The following is an 18467-nucleotide window of genomic DNA, read 5'->3' on the forward strand; positions in this document are numbered from 1 at the left end:
ACCCAGAATGCTGGACTGCAGTAAACCAGAGAAAAGAACATTACAGTAGTCCAGTCTAGAAGGGACAAATGCATGAGTAAGAGTCTCTGCATCAGCCATAGACAGGAGGGGATGAGTGTTCACTATATTTTGAAAGTGGAAGAAAGTAGTCCTTGCGATTTCTCTGATGTGTAGGTCAAAGGACAACGTGGGATCAAAAATCATCCCAATGTTCCTCACTTTGTCATTGTGATGTATGACACATGAGCCTAGGTTAAGCATTAGCGGGTCAAACTGATGTCTTGCTGGACCAAGGAGGATCATTTCAGTCTTGTCAGAATTTAAAAAGACATTACTAGATAGCCAGCTTTTCACTGATGCAAGGCAACCCTCTGAAGTCTTGATGCATATAAGATTACCAGCAGTTATCTACGTACATGTACAACTAAGTGTCATCAGCGTAGCAATGAAAAGGAATTCCACAATGCCACAGTGTAAGCCCATGGGGTGCAATGTAAAGGGAGAAAAGTAGGGGGCCTAAGATGGACCCCTGTGGAACCCCATATTTCATGGCAACAAGGTTAGAGGTAGTGTTATTGTACAGGACACAGTGTGAACTATGCAAGGACATTCCCAGCAATCCCCAAGTGATTCGCCAGCCTATCAACTAGTATATGATGATCCACCGTATCAAACACAGCACTAAGATCTAACAGCAACAGAACCATAGTGGTGTCTGAATCCATTGCAAGCAAGATATCATTTATCACTTTAGCAAGATGTCTCTGTGGAATGGTGTGTTCTAAATTCAGGCTGCAGTGGCTCAAACAGGTTATTCTCAGTAAGGTGGTCCATGAGCTGCTGTGAAACTTTCAAGCATTTTAGAACAAAATGATAGGTTTGATATCGGCCTATAATTTTTCAGTAGACCAAGTATTAGTTTAATTACTGCAGATTTTGAAACATTGAGGAATAGATCCTGAGGTTAATGAGAGATTAATAATTTCCACTACAGTAGGCCACAGGTATGTAAGTAAATGTATGTAATCACAAAATGTAATCAGTATGCGCACTGCAAAAACTATTAAAATGTGATGGGAGACAAAGGCACGAAAGCAGAAGTGCCAAATCACAGTCATTTGAGCTGTCTGATTAAAAAAAAAAAAAAGTCATATGACTTGTGGCAGCATCTTGGGGGCCAAAATAGTGTTCACTGTTCATCTGTCTGCATCCAGCTATTTTACTTATTTATTCACTGAAAATGCCAGGTTGTTTTGCGTTTGAATGCACAAATACAGCTTGTTGTGAAACGCCCTAGCAAGCATCACGCATTACTTACTATGTAGTAGCAGCTGGCTAGAGAGCACTTTACCTGTGTGTAGAATGGGTAACTCAGTTAATGACAAATATTACAACATAAATGCGATTTTTTTTTTTTTTTTGTCTTTGGGGGAATAAAACCCTATAGCTTCAGGGGTCTCCGCCTCCTCGACCCCTACCGGGGCGTTACCCCTGGACCCCACAGGGTCCTTTAAGCGGACCCCCGGCCGTGAGCCGCGATCACAATTTACCTGGCACTAAAATGGTCCTAGCTAGATCCCTGCTATGAGGTACCATCTATGTAAATAACAGCACGTTATGGCCTTATATATACACACCACAGCAGTATCATGTCCTTATATGCACCACAATGGCGTAAATACTGTCTCCTCGTGCCCTTATTTGCAAACTGGAAATAATTTGAAATTTCTTACGCATGAACTGCCCACACAATCCCAAAATGCAATATGGCTTGCCTCCGCTTTTGCCGGGTCAAATTCTAAAAGCCTTCCGATCGGCTAAAATTCAAATCTTGCAGTGGTGCAAATTGCGCATCGGTATCACGCAATATGCACCACCGTGGCGTAATAGCCAGCCTGTGGATGGGACAGAGTCATTCCTTTACCAATTTTTCTTTTGAGAGCGGGGGTACAATAAAATCAAATAATGCAGTTACAAGCAACTACCTTCACAATTTTTTATTCTTGAGCAAAATAAAATATACTGCTATGTTTGTACTCACATACTGCATAAATTGATACTCCTGTCACTGCAGGGGAAAAAAAAAAAAACTTCCCAATTAGCAACCAACCAACCCTAAGCTTTACAAATTAAAACAAAAAAAACATTTACAATGAGAAATCTGACCAGAATTTATCAGTATCAGATAAATAACATTGCACACCATATACAGATAAGAGAAAAAAGGGTAGAAGCTCAACTCCTTGATGACACACGTTCACATGGATTCTGTACAATCTTCAGCACTTCTCAGTAACTTTGACCTGCACCTTTGGGTCAGAAGGTAAAAACAGGATGATGAATACATACACAAATATGAGAGTACATACAAATTTATATGAAATCTCTGTAAATTCTCACCTGAAAACACATCACTGTTCTCAATGTGCCTTCCACCAGACCACCTGCTTCTGGATTAGGGTGGCCACAGCAGTCAGTACCTAGGAGGCAAAACAGTTAGGTCACATAAAAATGTAAACCATCTGACATCAGCAGCCACAATCTTCCTTGTGATCCGATAACTCATGATAGTTCAGCGGCCAAACAAACATGTCAAGGTGATCAACTTGTTGATCAAAATTAGTAAATAAAATTTAGAGATTCTTGGAAATTGAGATTTGGTGAAAAACACCTGACAATTCATTTTGTGCATGCAACGTGTCACGCTGCATGCACAACACACACGACTGCACAACTCAGAACCCGGTGGAAAGTGTGATCAGTGCTGCCCCGTTCTCAGTGTGATTCCAAAGGCAGTATTCTAGCATAATTATTCAAAGATTTCTCAAGTTTTACTGTCAGAACATTAATTGTCAAACGGCAGATGTTTGGTGTAAATACAAGTCCATGAAGATGCTTAGTTTTGTGGTCACGTTCATGCACAATATAGCATAATTGGGCTGGAGATGTGGACATGTAGCACTTTCAGCCATTGTGTTTGTATTAAGCCATTACTAAAACAGTTGTCATTTCAAGGCCATGCAGGTAGTGTACAGATGCAAAATTACAAAAACTATGTCTCTAGCCTGTTACTTATGGACCAGATTATATTTGGACCAAAATATGCCATTGCTGCATTGTTTGTTGCATGCTCGATAAGTAGCCCGGACGTCCCTTGCGTGGAAAGCCTCGGGGAACAAACAAAGTGTAAGCTATGCGGACATGAATAGTATTGCTAACACTGTAGGAAATGTCCATAATTTGCCAAAAGAAAGGTGGACAAAGTCTCTTAAACATGTTCCAGATGTTACAAGCAGAACAATTGGAGAATATTTAGTAGAGAAAACTTATGACGGACTACCAGTTCTTGAATACAAGGCCCCAAAGGCATACAGGTTCTGTGAAAGGTACGTGCAGTTGATCTAACTGGGTCATCTGGAGCACTTCCGTGATCATGAAGAGCAAAGGTTTCTCAGTTCTTGTTACTTCTTTGAAGGTTAATTGATTAAATTTGAGGGGGTGTCCCTTGCAAAAGTGTGGGTGGAAGCCACAGGGGCAAAAATCCAAAACGGCCACCGCTTGAAAATTCATTTTTCCCAAGATTCCCACCGCTGACCATCTTAAAAATGAGTTTTTCAATGGTTTGGCCGACAATGCAGCTTAATATGTCGTTTCTGGGGTTGAGGAATTCATATTTTATAGCACTATTACAATTTGGCCTAGCTTTGACCTTCACCTCCAAGATGGCCACCCATTCACAGCTCACAACTGGACAATTCTCAAGTTAGTTGCCTCTTGTTCATAAACGGCTCAACTGAAAGCTCTTCATATGCTGAGCTGAGTGATGGATATTAACACAGAGTTATGGCCTCTGACACAAGGAAAGGTTTACAGTATTGTCATCCACTTGTCAGTGGAAAGAGGGCATGTTTTGGATGGAATATGCACTCGTCGAGCCGAGTAAATGCCTGGTCCTCATCACATACCTAATGCATAGATATCTATTTACTCATTCAATGGAGGACTGCGGTGATCTGTTAATTCGCTGGCTGTTGCCAGAGTGCTGCCATATTGGTTAGCTTCAAACAACCAGACATAATAGAAATCGAAGGGGATGATCAATGTTTTCAAGAGAGTTTCACCATAAATCTCCATTTTCCGTGCTGTGACATTTATTCAAACTCAGTCCCACATTTGTCAAAACAAATACAGAATTTATATAACAGACTTGACTGAATTTGTTAGTCTCAGTCCAGATAGAAAATAATACCATCAGTTTGTCAAACACGTCTTCCACAAGAGATAGTAGTCTGATCCTTAATTAATTTCATTATGAAGTTAAAGATGGGAAATAATCAGGGGTCAAAGTAACCTCGCACGCTCGCATCACATTAAAAGAAATATTAAAGCCTGCTCTTAAACCACCTGCAGCGCCGCTTTTACGGAACGCTTTGTGAAAACATCAAATAAAATAAATAAAATGAAACAGCCACGCCAGCCAGGTCTCGCAAAACGTGAATATCATTCATAAGTTTTTTTCAGTTTAAGTAGTTTATGGATCAATTACTGCAGGAAATCTTGATTACAAACCCTTTCACTGCAAAAATGATTTTTTTTTATTTATGGGGGGGTCACTGCAGCCAGTGAGGTGGGGAGGTGATCTGAGCAGCTCTCACTTCTGGTGTCAAGTGCCTGGTCCCGCAGGGTGTTTCCCACTCCAGGGACAGTGTCAGGTGAGGAATTTGACGGACAGTCCACCGGTCAAACTCACAGAGGACAGAAACCTCCCCCTCCAGGTAATGGCTCAATAATCTTAAGAGAAACATTGTAGAAAAAACAATGCTGGGAGACTATCCCAGCAGTCACAGAGTGCGAGGCGGGGTACAATGACAGGGAAATTTGTGTTTTTTGTTGTTGTTTTTTTTACTTAGTTGCTATGGGCACAGCAGAAACTGAAGAGAAAAAAACTCCCATTTGCAAGCACACCCACGTGGGGTCTGTGGTCAACATGTGGGCTTAGTGATTTGTGATTGGTTAGCTCGTGCATTTTCCCATCACTGAAAGTAGTGTTTCTTCCCACCCCCGCTGCAGCTAGACAAGGGAATTACACTCCCGTTTGCTGTGGGTTTCTACAAAATGCGCAGCAAAAACGTGCATAATATGGAAGAAAATGCATGGCGTAAAAAGTACTCATAAGCCAAGTTATGCTAAACCTATCAAAAAAAAAAAAAAAAAAAAAATTTAAACTGGTCTATAGGTTGAAGTCTGCACGTCCAACACATATTCAAACAGACAAGCGCAGTGGTGTTACATCCGCTTAATTTGGTCATGTGTCTTTGACGCGGAGGTGCGTCAGTCAACTCCAGAGGATAATGAAGGATGAAGAAGGAGCCACGCAGCATGTTTTCTTTGCTACAAGAGGGTTTCTTCAATTATCGTGGGAGTTTCGTGGCTCTTAGAGGCATTATCTCCAGTTAACAAGGCTCCTCTCTGAGTGAGGCGCTAATTTCAAGATGTTCAAAATTTAGCAATAACAGCGTTGGGCAGCTTGTGTACGAGTTACTGTGACGAGTTAGAGGCATTTGCGTGGTGCTTACAAGGCTGCTAAAAGCCCATTATCTGTGCGCCTGGCAGCTATGCAGGACCTGAGAGGCTATTTTTGGAGGGCTGCCCTCTTGCGCACACAATTCCACCTGCTCTGTGCGCTGTATATAAAATAATTATTTTGTAGCAGATTAATCATTTTTTGCTAAACCTTGGATGCTGAAAACACTTCTGGAATCACAGAGGACTGGCAGGGTGGCTGGGCGCTCCCTTAGAGATAGGGTGAGGAGCTCTGTCACTCAGGAGGAGCTCGGAGTCGAGCTGCTGCTCCTCCACATCGAAAGGAGTCAGTTGAGGTGGCTCGAGCATCTTTTCTGGATGCCCCCTGGACGCCTTGCTGGAGAGGTGTTCCGGGCACGTCCTATTGGGAGGAGGCCCCGGGGAAGACCCAGGACACGCTGGAGGGACTACATCTCTCTGCTGGCTTGGGAATGCCTTGGGGTTCCCCCGGAGGAGCTGGGGAAGGTGTGTGTGGATCGGGAGGTCTGGACGGCTTTGCTTGAGCTGCTGCCCCCGCGATCCGACACCGGATAAAGCGGAAGAAAACGGATGGATGTTTCATCTGGACACTTTTCCCCCTCTCTTTCCTGCTCCATGTGGAATGTATTTTGAACAGCTTAAGGTAACTATTTTTAATGTTTTTATAGCTTGATAAAACAGTTCCTAGCTGTAAAAGTATGTCTATAGTTGATTTAATATCTTGTTAATGGATCACATGAGCTCTGCTGTGTGTGCGCACTGCACACTGAGGCAGTGACACATCACGCTCCAAAGGAGCATTTAAGCAGAACGCCAGCTCACAAAAGAGTGATTTTTCAGTCAATATTGGACGAACACAAAGTTAAAATTTGGATGACTGCGTGAAAGTGGATGTGTGTTTAAAGCCGCGGAAGAAGTAACTCCAGTGAAGCTGCTAAAAGCAGTGTCAAGCTGTGCAGCCACACACAAGGAGAGCACACAAAAGACCGATTTTGAAGACACAACACAAAGTTAAAAGTTGTATCACAGTGACATGTAAGCTGCGGAAGAAATAAATATTTTTTTTATTTTTATTTATTTAATTTTTTTAAGTGATCCACAGGTGTATGTAATTAAAGCAGCCACCTCATTACGAAAATTGAAGTTGATTGTGTGTGCGCAGAATGGCACCGCGCACAAAAGAGCGATTTTGCAGAAATAAATGGACGAACACAAAGTGGCGATCATGGTGTGAAAATGACTGTTTAAAGCCAGGGAAAAAAAATAAAGCCAGCAAGCCACGGATGGAAAGAAAGTCAGTGAGAAGGAGCACAGAGCACGAGCAAAAGAGCGATTTTGCAGAAATAAACACATGAACGCAAAGTTAAAAGTGGGATCACGGTGTGTGTGTTTAAAGCCGCAGAAGAAATAAAGCCAGCGAGCTGCGGAGCCAGCGAGGAGCACAGAGGTGGCTGTCCGGGAACCCTTGGTTCGGTTCTAGCTGGTCTGGTGCACTACAGGTGGTGTCTTTAAATGCTGCTGTGAATTGAAAACCCACACTTTAAAGGGACCAGGTGTGGGAGGGCTGGGGGTTTGGATCAAACTCATACCTAAACGTGCACCAACATTGCGATATCATGGCACTACGTGGCTTAGTGTGGCTGATGTGAGCCATTGGAGGCTCTAATGACAGGTCGGTCGTGGCTCACTTGAGGCTGCTACGTGGCACATGCGGGGTACAGAGAGGCACCTTCACAGTGGATATGTGATAGATGAAAACGTGGGTCATTCTTCGAATAATCGCTCACACACCTATGTGTTGCTCATTATTCATGGTTTATTATTCGGTGGGACCCAGGCTTTAAAAGCTTGGTAGTTGGGGAAGCCAGAGTAGAATTTCACAGCACCACCCTTTTTTTTTCTTTTTAAACTGTATCCAGCACCAGGATGCATTTTACCCCAGACTTCCCAGCCCACATTTTCTGGAGTGATGACATCAGGCTATCTTGTGGAGCTTTAAATTCTTGTGTGTATCTGATACTTTTATCATTCTCTTAGTAAGTCATGGCAGTCTTTGCAGCTTATCACCCGAATCCATGCCTCTGTGTACTTGAGGTGTCTTGGGAATTCTATCAAATGGTAGACTTACTTTGCCCCTCCGGTTGGAAGAGCCAACAGCACTACAATGGTCATTTCAGCCCATCTTTCATGTCTGTAACAAGCTTCTCACTGTACTGTCGCAACCTGGGAATAACCTTCCAGTTTCTTATTACCTGTAAAGAAAAAAATTAAATAAGCCAGTGCTACAAAATAAAAATTTTAAGGACTGTACCTTTCAGTGGTTGGCAACAGAAGATCACAGAAAACAAATGTGCCCAGCTCTTGTCAGGTTTACAACAATAAGACTTTGTAGATATTTATGCATTGAACCATGTTCCACAAGTCAAAATGTATTCCTTAATTCAATCTGTGCTGCCATGTAATGAGGCAGACAGAAAGTGCAAGGAACACTTGATTTTGCATCTCTATGCAAACCAAAAGCAGAGGAAGCCTGCTTCAGGTCTATCAGTGGATGCAATTACTGTAGTTTTACGAGATACTACTTGTGCTCACCTCCGATCTATGAATACTATTCAAGATTTGCTTGAGTTTTGCAGCTGCAGGACAATCCTTAAATCATTGCTTTCACCCCTACAAACAAAGCAGATGTTACGTTAGCCGTTTTCCTTTAATAAACTCGTACTCAAATATTATAAGCTTTAAATGAAACCTAGAGATCTTTCTCATTTGATTGGTGAATTCTATGTCATCTGACATTCATTATTTGTCCCATTGCCTGAGTGATGTCACTATTCTGCATGTTTGGTACTATTATTTGAAATGTAAACAGTCTTTGAAGCACTTTCAGATTAAGAATTGGAGATGTTATTGTTGCAAATTTTTGCTGAAGTGAAGAAACCACACAAGCTCCCCAGGTTCCTGCTCTGCTCAGCAGTGTGCAAGCAGCTGCCTGCTGGCCAGCACGGACCAATTAATCAATCAATTTTTTATATAGCGCCAAATCACAACAAACAGTTGCCCCAAGGCGCTTTATATTGTAAGGCAAGGCCATACAATAATTATGTAAAACCCCAACGGTCAAAACGACCCCCTGTGAGCAAGCACTTGGCTACAGTGGGAAGGAAAAACTCCCTTTTAACAGGAAGAAACCTCCAGCAGAACCAGGCTCAGGGAGGGGCAGTCTTCTGCTGGGACTGGTTGGGGCTGAGGGAGAGAACCAGGAAAATGCTGAAGAAAAACCTGAGCCAGAAGGAGACTCAATTTACCAGTCAAATTTACGTTGCTATCCTGTCCTATGGTCATGAAGTGTGGGTAATAGCCAGAATGGCCAACAAGATCACGGATACAAGCATTGGAAATCAGATTAATCTAACAGGTATCTGACCTTACACTCAGGGACAGGGTGAGAAGCTCAAATATCTGGGAGGGTCTCTGAGTAAAGCTGCTGTGTCTTCGCATCAAAAGGAGAAAGCTAAGGTGGTTCAGGTATCCAATGAGGACACCACCTGGTCATCTGCCTGATGCAGTCTTCTGGGCATGTTTAACTAGGACATGTGTCCTAGTTGGACTCCAGTGTGTCTTGGGTAGACCCAGGACACACTGGAAATTCTATGTCCCAGCTGGTTTGGGGACGCCTCGGGATTCGCCAGAAAGAAATAGAGGACTTGGCTAAGGATAAGGAAGTGTGTGATGTACTGCTTGGTTTACTGCCACTGCAATCCAGACTGAGATAAATAGTAAAAAATAAATGAGGGGAAAAAGTTAAAACACAACAGGATGGAAGATAAAAAGCAAAACTGTAACAACAGTTCAGTGGGACTATATTTTGCATCAAACAAAGGTGAGCCAAAGGCGCTGTGTGCTTCACATGCGTATTTGTATCAGACTCCATGCCAGACATAAATAGTGGAAAACTTCTTTTACAGACACTTGTGTTCACACGATGTTAATATAGCCTGATGTTATTTCTATGGACCATTTTACAAAAAGTAAAATGCACAACTGGATGCAAACAGCCCCTATGGTGCAAAATACTCAGGATTTCACTCCACCTCCACATATTGAATCATATAAACCCTGTCCCACCCAAATAAATGATATAATTATGATTTATCAATCAATCATACTGCACGCATGACAAACGCACCTGTCCTAGATACAAAAATGCTGTATTTTCTGGAATGTAAGTCACTTTTAATAAGAACTAGTTTGAAAGGTCCTGCAACTTATAGTCTGGTAAAATTTATATGCTGGAAAAAGATACTTTTTTTTCTTACAGCTGAAACAACATTAAAGAGCCTTTTTGTTTGAAATAAATGAGAGCAGTGGAAAGTTCCTAACAGGGCTCAGTTACTTTCAGCATGCGTTTAAAAACAGTCAAGTCACATTTAAAGTGTTCTTTATACGAGCAGTCATGATGGCGTGACTATTTTGAGCTTGTCCTCATGTCTATAGCGATCGTCGGGCTTTAGAGAGAACATCTAATTCTCAGTCACACTCATTTCAAGCAAATAAATATAAATGTCTTTATCAAACAGCAAAATGGCCTATTCAATGACAAAACTGTGTAAATGATCATCGTTCCTGTGTGCTGTAACGGTGCGCAGGAACAGACATTCATATAATTGTGGCTTTTATTATTTATAAGGCACACAGTGTTAAGGAGCATATCTAACCAGCAAATTAATGTCACTATATGAGGCACAAAACCCGAGTAAACTGCTTCGTTCAGCCACAGAACAGATGAACATATGTGAGGTGAACATTGAAACATTTGAAAAATAGGTTCATGGTTTATTTATTTACAACACAGCTAACGAATGTTTTGCTTTGCATGTGTAACAAAAACCTTCATTAGCTCTTAGAAACCTGTGAGAGAGAGTCTTGAACAGCCGAAATGACCTCCTTGTCTGTGTGTCGCCATGTTGAGATCCCTGCCTGCACTGATTCACGACGAACTCATTAATGCAGTGGAGTGTGGGAGGGCTCAGTGTGTGATGAAAACAGCCTAAACACACCAATAAAATAAATGACAGAAATCTAAGCGTCATATAAAACAAATAATGAATGTCTCCCATTTGTGCAATGGAAAGAATATTTGTATGAACTGAAAAACAGAACATGCCAGTCAACAAGGGTGTACACTACAAAACACAACATACTGTATATTGCATTTATTTATCCTCCCTTCTTCAAACTGACACACCAAGAAACAGGTGGGCAGAAAGCGCAGGGACATTTAATATTGCATCAAAAAATTAAACCCGAGAACTCACAGCAGAGAGGACGGGCTGTCAAAGATGCAGTTTGTGATTGGGTAAAAGGTTCAATCATTACCAGAGTTAGATTTAAAGCATTTCAGAAACTGATCATCTACTGTGATACATGCACAACTATCGCTAAGGTCTATAAACCATGATGTGGGTGGAGCTACATTTTCACGCATGTACTATGGGTTCAAGTAAACTGCACCCTGAAACTGGAGCCACGGAGAAGCAACCAACACCATAAGGGGCGCATCAACTTATAATCCAATCAAAAAGTGGCATCCAAGTACACGCTTGTGCTAAATATGAATGAAATTGGTCAACTGGTTCTTGAGATATCACACCAACTAGTGTGGCAATGACAATATATTGAATATTTCACGGTCAGTGACAGTACCTCTTAATGCTCGGTCTGCTAGCTCACTGTAAACAGTGGAAGGAATTTCCTTATCGGGGGCATCTACTCCGCATCTCATTGAGACACACCTCCATTCAGGAAATCCATTCTGCATTTTGGAGCCAGCTAGCAGAGCAGCCAGAGGAGAATCACTTGTGGAGACATTCCATCAGAAAACACACACACGGCTCTTGGATCAAAAATGTTATATCAGGTGTTGCTCTGGATTTGAGCTCAATGTCATTTTTCAATTTGAGGATCCAGGTTGAAGAGTGATGCGACTTTGGACAATATAGAGTCCACATCTATATTTTCCCCAAATGGAAAACAGAGAAAACTGACAACAGCCTCTTTGGATGCAAAGTCAGTGAAGCGCCTGTCAATTCTGACAAGATGCTCTGCACGTACTCATCATAACGTGGACTCTTAGGCTCGACGGTCTTTGTCCTGGTATTTAAGTTCTGTGCCCATGTGTGGAAGTTCTGCAGGTCACACTGTTGCAACCTGCTTGATAGCACATGTAATATGCTTTTAAACTTGCTTTCAAATCCAAAAAGCTGTGCATATTCAGCATGATTTGAACATTTCAGAAATTCTTAAACTTCAGGCAGAAGACCGTTCCAGTTAACGGCTGGCGCAGGAGGCGCAGGAGCAGAAAAGATCGCAGGAGTGTGCAGGAGGCCTGAAAAAAAAAAAAAATGCGGTGGCTGCTGTATCAATTGTATTACGTTACTAAGCCATATATATTTATTTATAACACAAAACTGTCAAAAGGGGTAACGGAAATAAGTGTAAAGATGACTGAATATATCATCAGAGCAATACATTTATCAGTCCATGTGAACGTTGTGCATTCAGGTACCGTCGGAAATTACATGACTGTCATTTCAATCTCAGCAGTTGCGTGGTTTCTGTTTTATTTTTGGTAAAAAAAATAAAAAAAAAATCATTGTATCCACACAAAAGATTAATTCTGGCCTATATAAGGTGCCTGGGCCCAGTGAAGCAGACCCCCCACCCACATAAAAAAAAAAAAAAAAAATCCAAGCAAACAAGCTGTAATTTCTGACAGTACATGAATGCAGCAGCAGCGATCTGCGCAGTGTTCACACGGACTAATCAATCTACTGCTCTGGTGATATATTCAACCATCGTTACACTTATATTTATTACCCCTTTTTACAGTTTCTGTTATAAACCAATATATGGCTTAGTAACGTAATAGAGATACAGCAGCACCATACCTCCGCTGAGCCACCTAACATCTGTGTGCAGCAGATCTGTGTGTCCTCCAGCTGTGAACAGAATAAATGTGTCCTCAGACTCCTGGCGCGAACAGAACACTGCAATCTTGTTCACCACATTCATCACTCTTCACATCTATGGACCATGAATCATTGTGCTGCTCGCCGACTTTTCAATTCCTGGACTTTTCGACCAAGCAGAGGGGATTTAGCTGGATAAACATTAGAAGTTGGCATCGTATTTCTTGTGAATCGTCTGAAATGCCGCTCTAAATTCCCTTTCTTCAGTAAAGCCACATTTGCATTGCAGATAAGACAGATTGATTTTCCATTTGAATAAATGAAAAATAACACAAGATGAAAATTACAATTTTGTTATCCACCACAGAAGAAGAACTGTTCTACTCTGGCGTTTAACAGCAGCAGACATCCTTGTTGGTGCATTGCTGCCACCTGCTGCATCAGTCTGTTATAGCAGCACTGAATCCTCTCGAGTCCACGGACAGATTCCCCCCCCACATGCGACTGACTGAAACTCAGCCCGCGACCGACTGGTTGGGCACGCCAAATCTACCTGCTTCCACATGTACAGAAGGACTGGACTGTCATTTCTACATTCATATTGTTATATTTAGTAAGAAATAATAAGCACAAGGGGGTCAAAATATTACATCAGAGTATGCAGGATCCCTATAAAAACCGCTGTGGTTCTGATTATTTTTATTTTAGAAATCATCCTTAACAAAAAATAATTACCGCAGACAAGGCCAAAATATCGCCATCGGAGTGCGCAGGACACCTTTTAAAAAAAAAAAAAGCTGTGGTTTTGATTATTTTTATTTTAGAAATCAAGTTAATAAAAAAAAAATCATAAGCACAGACACCAGGCCAAAATGTCCAGAGTGCGCAGGACGCCTATAAAAACCACTGTGGCTCTGATTATTTTTATTTTAGAAATCATTGTTAATAAAAAATATAATGGAGAAGCCTGGACAGACCAGTACACCCATAATGACGTCCTCTTAAATGATTCAAGGTTAACGTTTTTCGAAAAGCCTATAAAGGCCGAAAATCTGATTTCTTCCAGATTTGTTATAGTACTGCCTTGCGCACTTCTGCAAGTCTCGTGCAGAATTCCAGAAGTGTCCACGTTCTCACACGTGTGTAACAATTTCTTCGACAGAATTAAAAAAAAAATCAATTTCAACGGGTAGATACATAAGCTTTTGTTACAGAGACTCCAAACGCAAGACTTAATTCCACTGTGGTCAAAAACTAAAGGTCTTTCAAATAGCATGAGCTAGCAGAGCACGTGCTTCCCTAACATATTAAAGGCATACGCGTCTCCAAATCGCTTTCTAAAATTAGCGAGTATGAATTTAAACACACGTTTAAAAGTCTGTAGTTTATGTTTCCTAAGCAACAGCAGCGCCATCATACTTACAAGAGACAAGACGAAAAATAAGACTGGTAGAAAACAGCACCATCCTCCACGAACAACAGCAAAAAGACAGAACTTCTTCTTCCCTCCTTTGATTGGCGGGTGGCAACCATCACCTTAGGTCCATACCGCCACCTACTGTACCGGATATGTCAATGGATGTATAGCTACTTCAGGTTACATTCTAGTGTGTTTAGTGCACATAAAAAAAGCAATAAAACAAAAACAACAACGATAATAATAAACGAAGCACCAAAGTTGGAACTACCTATCCAGATGAACAACGCCTACACTATATTATAAAGCCCCGTTCGCTTCAGAAAGCCCATCAGTGCCCTCAAACATTTACTATCACCTTTACCTAGAATGCCCTGCATATCCCATCCTCTCCCCAGTTCATACAGTCGAGTCTTCAGTACCCTTCTCTTCTTCTTCTTCTTTGTCTTTTGGCTGTTCCTGTTAGGGGTCGCCACAGCAGATCAATCATTTCCATCTCACTCTGTCCTCTGTATCTTCCTCTGTCACACCAACCACCTGCATGTCCTCCCTCAGCACATCCATAAACCTCCTGCCTGGTGGCTCCATCCTCAGCATCCTTCTCCCTATATACCCTGGGTCCCTCCTCTGCACATGTCCAAACCATCTCAATCTCGCCTCTCTGACTTTCTCTCCAAACCGTCCCACCTGAGCTGTCCCTCTGATATGTTCATTCCTAATCTTGTCCATTCTTGTCACTCCCAAAGAGAATCTCAACATCTTCAGCTCTACCACCTCCAGCTCTGCCTCCTGTCTTTTGTTAGTGCCACCGTCTCTAAGCCGTACAACATAGCTGGTCTCACTACTGTCTTGTAAACTTTCCCCTTCACTCTTGCTGATATTCTTCGGTCACAAATCACTCCTGCCACCTTTCTCCACCCACTCCACCCTGCCTGCACTCTCTTCTTCACCTCTTTACCACACTCTCCATTACTTTGAACAGTTGACCCCAAATATTTAAACTCATCTACTTTCACCACTTCTACTCCTTGTAACTGCACTATTCCACTGGGCTCCCTCCCATTCACACACCTGTACTCAGTCTTGCTTCTACTGACTTTCATTCCCCTTCTCTCCAAAGCATATCTCCACTTCTCCAGACTAGACTCAACTTGCTCTCTACTCTCACTACAGATCACAATGTCATCTGCAAACATCATAGTCAATGGGGACTCCTGTCTGATCTCATCTGTCAACCTGTCCATCACCACTGCAAACAAGAATGGACTCAGAGCTGATCCTTGGTGTAATCCCACCTCCACCTTGAATGAGTCTGTCATCCAGACTGCGCATCTCACCGCTGTCACACTATTCTTGCACATGTCCTGCACTACCCTAACATACTTCTCTGCCACTCCAGACTTCCTCATACAATACCACAGCTCTTCTCTTGGCACCCTATCATAAGCTTTTTCTAAGTCCACAAACACACAATGTAACTCTTTCTGGCCTTCTCTGTACTTCTCCAACAGTATTCTCAGAGCAAACATTGCATCTGTAGTGCTTTTTCTCGGCATGAAACCATATTGCGGCTCACAGATCTTCACCTGTTTTCTAAGCCTAGCTTCTACTACTCTTTCCCATAACTTCATGCTGTGGCTGATCTAATTAGCTTTATGCCTCTGTAGTTACTGCAGCTCTGCACATCACCCTTGTTCTTGAAAATAGGAACCAGCACACTTTGTCTCCACTCCTCAGGCATCCTCTCACTTTCCAAGATTTTATTAAATAATCTGGTTATTAAACAATCTTCAATATCCTTCTCTGTGCCTCATATTTCTTACACTCTAGTAACACATGCCGCACACTCTCTATAACTCTGCATTCATCACAAAGATCTGACTCCACTTTTCCCATAAGAGAGAACGAGGAGTTCTTCTTCTTTTATGGTGTTTAACGGCAGCCGGCATCCTTATTGGTGCATTGTTGCCACCTTCTGCATCAGTCCGTTATAGCAGCACCACTGATCTGAACAGTGAGCAGCACTAAATCCTCTCGATGAGTCCAGCATCGTTCACACTTACCCGCTCTTGAACCTATGTCTACAGTAAAGTACTTCCTACAGAAACTTGTTTTAGGCCTATTCTTCTAAATTCTGACAGAAGATCTTGCCTTTCTCTGGAATATATATAACAATACACGAGAACATGTTGCACTCTCTCTAAACTTTCCAAACATAGTCCATCCTGATGCTTTCCTAGGAAGAAAAGATTAGTCTTCAAGAAAGTACGACCAATTCTCAGTCTAGCAATAGTAACTTCATCCTTTCTTTTCTACCATCTTCTTCCACAACTATTTACTGAATCTGTCACTCTACTAGCTATTGAAAATAAATGCCTATGGAGTGATGCTCTACAAATCATGTGTTTGCGATCCAGAAACAAATTTTTGCGATTTGTAACTCGTGTGTTGGTTTTCACAAATAAAAGTGTATTTGTAAATATATCTTTTTTTCCATTTGTTAAAAAAAAAACGCATTTGCAAAACTGAATATTCTGTTTATGAAGTGTGATTCAGCATTTGTGAGTCACCAGTCACACACATTCATTGCTTTGCTCAGTTAAATAATTGTGAGACATACTGCACACAGATCGCTGCATTTCAATTTCACAAATATGGACCTCGCCATTCACACTGTTGAAGGCAGCTACAGAGGGGGCAGAGATTTCTACGTCACTTTTCGAGAGGCCAGTCAGGAAAAAAAAAACAGTCATAACCACAAGCAGAAGAGCGAGTGATGGATATCGTCCACTGATCTGTATATCACCCTGCTGGGAGAAGCTTTTTTCAGTGACTGTTAGAAGTGATGCAGGTGTCACAGACTGAACGCCCCCCCACACCCCAAAAAATTGGTCCGCCTGCCTTCACTGCGCATGCGTCATTTGCGACTACAGCAGCTCGTCTGAGACGGACTGTCTTCAACCAAAGTAATCAAATGGATTAACGGGATTATTAACCATCAGATGACAAGGTAAAACATCTTAAATCATTCTAAAGTCACTTTTAAGCAGAAATTAGGCCATTTTAAGCAGAAATTCTGGGAAACTGTGACATGCAGTGAACGCATCAGCAATCTGCAGCACTCTGATCGCTTCCTTCGCCTTTTCTGATTAAATAATGCTGAATTATGTGGAAATTATTGTTGTACAAAAGCTTCAGATATCTGTTGCTGAGATAGATGATGACTGGAGTGCAGTTTGAAGCACAAACGAGGTGATAACTGGTGAACCGCGGCTGATGACGCATGCACAGTGAAGGCAGGTGGACTGATTTTTTGGGGGGACTGTTCTGTCTGTGACACTGGGTTGAGGAGGAAGTGATGAGGTGGAAACTCAGAAAATATCATTTCCCATAATGGCTTTTGGTGTGTGTGTCAGTTATCGTGCAAGCCTTCAGAATTAGTGCATTATTTTAAAAGATATGTGCGATATTTTCACTTTCACCATCCCTAATACATATTTAAAATATCTGAAATCTTTTCAAATCTTAAACCTGGTCACATGACAGGATTTTAAAATTATCTTTAGGTTTCCAAAACCTGTGAGACCACACACGCAAAGACAAAAAAAAAAAATAAAAAATCGTAGATCTAACAGGTTTGGTCGTACAGTGTGTGGTGTTCAACCACACGGTAAGGACAACACCACACACAAACAGATTTCACACACGAACATTCCCAGGTCAGACAGGAAATCTCGCAAAATCTCTTGAGATTAAAGTGGACCTGCACTGAAATAAATGCAGTCAGATCTTTGGACCCAAAAATTACTTATATTTACACATAAGATCCTTCTGAATGTAGTAGATCTGTCATTCAACGGAGAAATCTTCATTTAAAAATGACAAATTTACAGCTAAAATTTAGCCCTCCGCAAAACTGTCATCACATCCGGGACGCTGCCGAGACATCAGGGAGAAGACCCTATCCCAGCATGCATTGCGCGCGCCAACTGTAATTTGTGGATTTACGTCAGTTTGCATCTGCACCTTTTTCTTGTCTTATATGGAAGGATCTACTTTTTTTAAAACTTCATATTGTCTTGCGGCACGTTTGGTGAGTACACATTTCTTTTATTTGTGCTTGAAAATTAATTTGGGGACTTTTTCATACACCCGTTTGATTGAGTGGTGTCTCATTGAAAATCTACTGTCTTTCGCCTCCGGTGTACCGTTGCGTGGTACGGAGGCGGGACCTGCAAAGAATTCAAGTCCTTAAAAAGATATAAACCTCTCTCAGCGGACACGGAGTTCTGCGGCTCCGATTACTGAGACGTGCAGTGCTGCGGATTTTGCCGCAAGAAGTCTGTCCTTGCGAGCAACAGGTGTCACTGGCCGCTCCGCATCAAAATGGCGAGCGTAGTCTCTGGACTTGTGCCAAGTTGGCTGCACCTCCATTCAGTAGACAGAGAGGTGGTGCCGGCTGCACAGCAGACACAGGGGTGTGAGTGGCCCGCTTCGGCGTTTATCGAGCACGCAGACTC

At 42.0% G+C, this 18467-nt stretch overlaps 1 long non-coding RNA gene and 1 other non-coding gene across 3 annotated transcripts; both read right to left on the reverse strand.

Moving 5' to 3' along the window:
• Positions 1–1779: 1779 nt before the first annotated feature.
• Positions 1780–14029, reverse strand: LOC117530237. Of its 2 annotated transcripts, XR_004566249.1 has the most exons (6): positions 13954–14008; positions 10471–10609; positions 8155–8232; positions 7691–7814; positions 2401–2480; positions 1780–2309 (listed from the first exon to the last, which is right to left on the reverse strand). It is a non-coding gene; the product is annotated as an uncharacterized LOC117530237 (long non-coding RNA). The 2 variants fall into 2 exon arrangements; XR_004566245.1 differs by lacking the exon at positions 10471–10609 and having other exon boundaries at positions 13954–14029.
• Positions 7988–8119, reverse strand: LOC117504674. The gene has a single exon (XR_004558874.1). It is a non-coding gene; the product is annotated as a small nucleolar RNA SNORA31 (small nucleolar RNA).
• Positions 14030–18467: the final 4438 nt, after the last annotated feature.

The sequence above is a fragment of the Thalassophryne amazonica genome, chromosome 2 (genome assembly GCF_902500255.1).
Source record: "Thalassophryne amazonica chromosome 2, fThaAma1.1, whole genome shotgun sequence".
In the NCBI taxonomy this organism is placed as follows: domain Eukaryota; kingdom Metazoa; phylum Chordata; class Actinopteri; order Batrachoidiformes; family Batrachoididae; genus Thalassophryne; species Thalassophryne amazonica.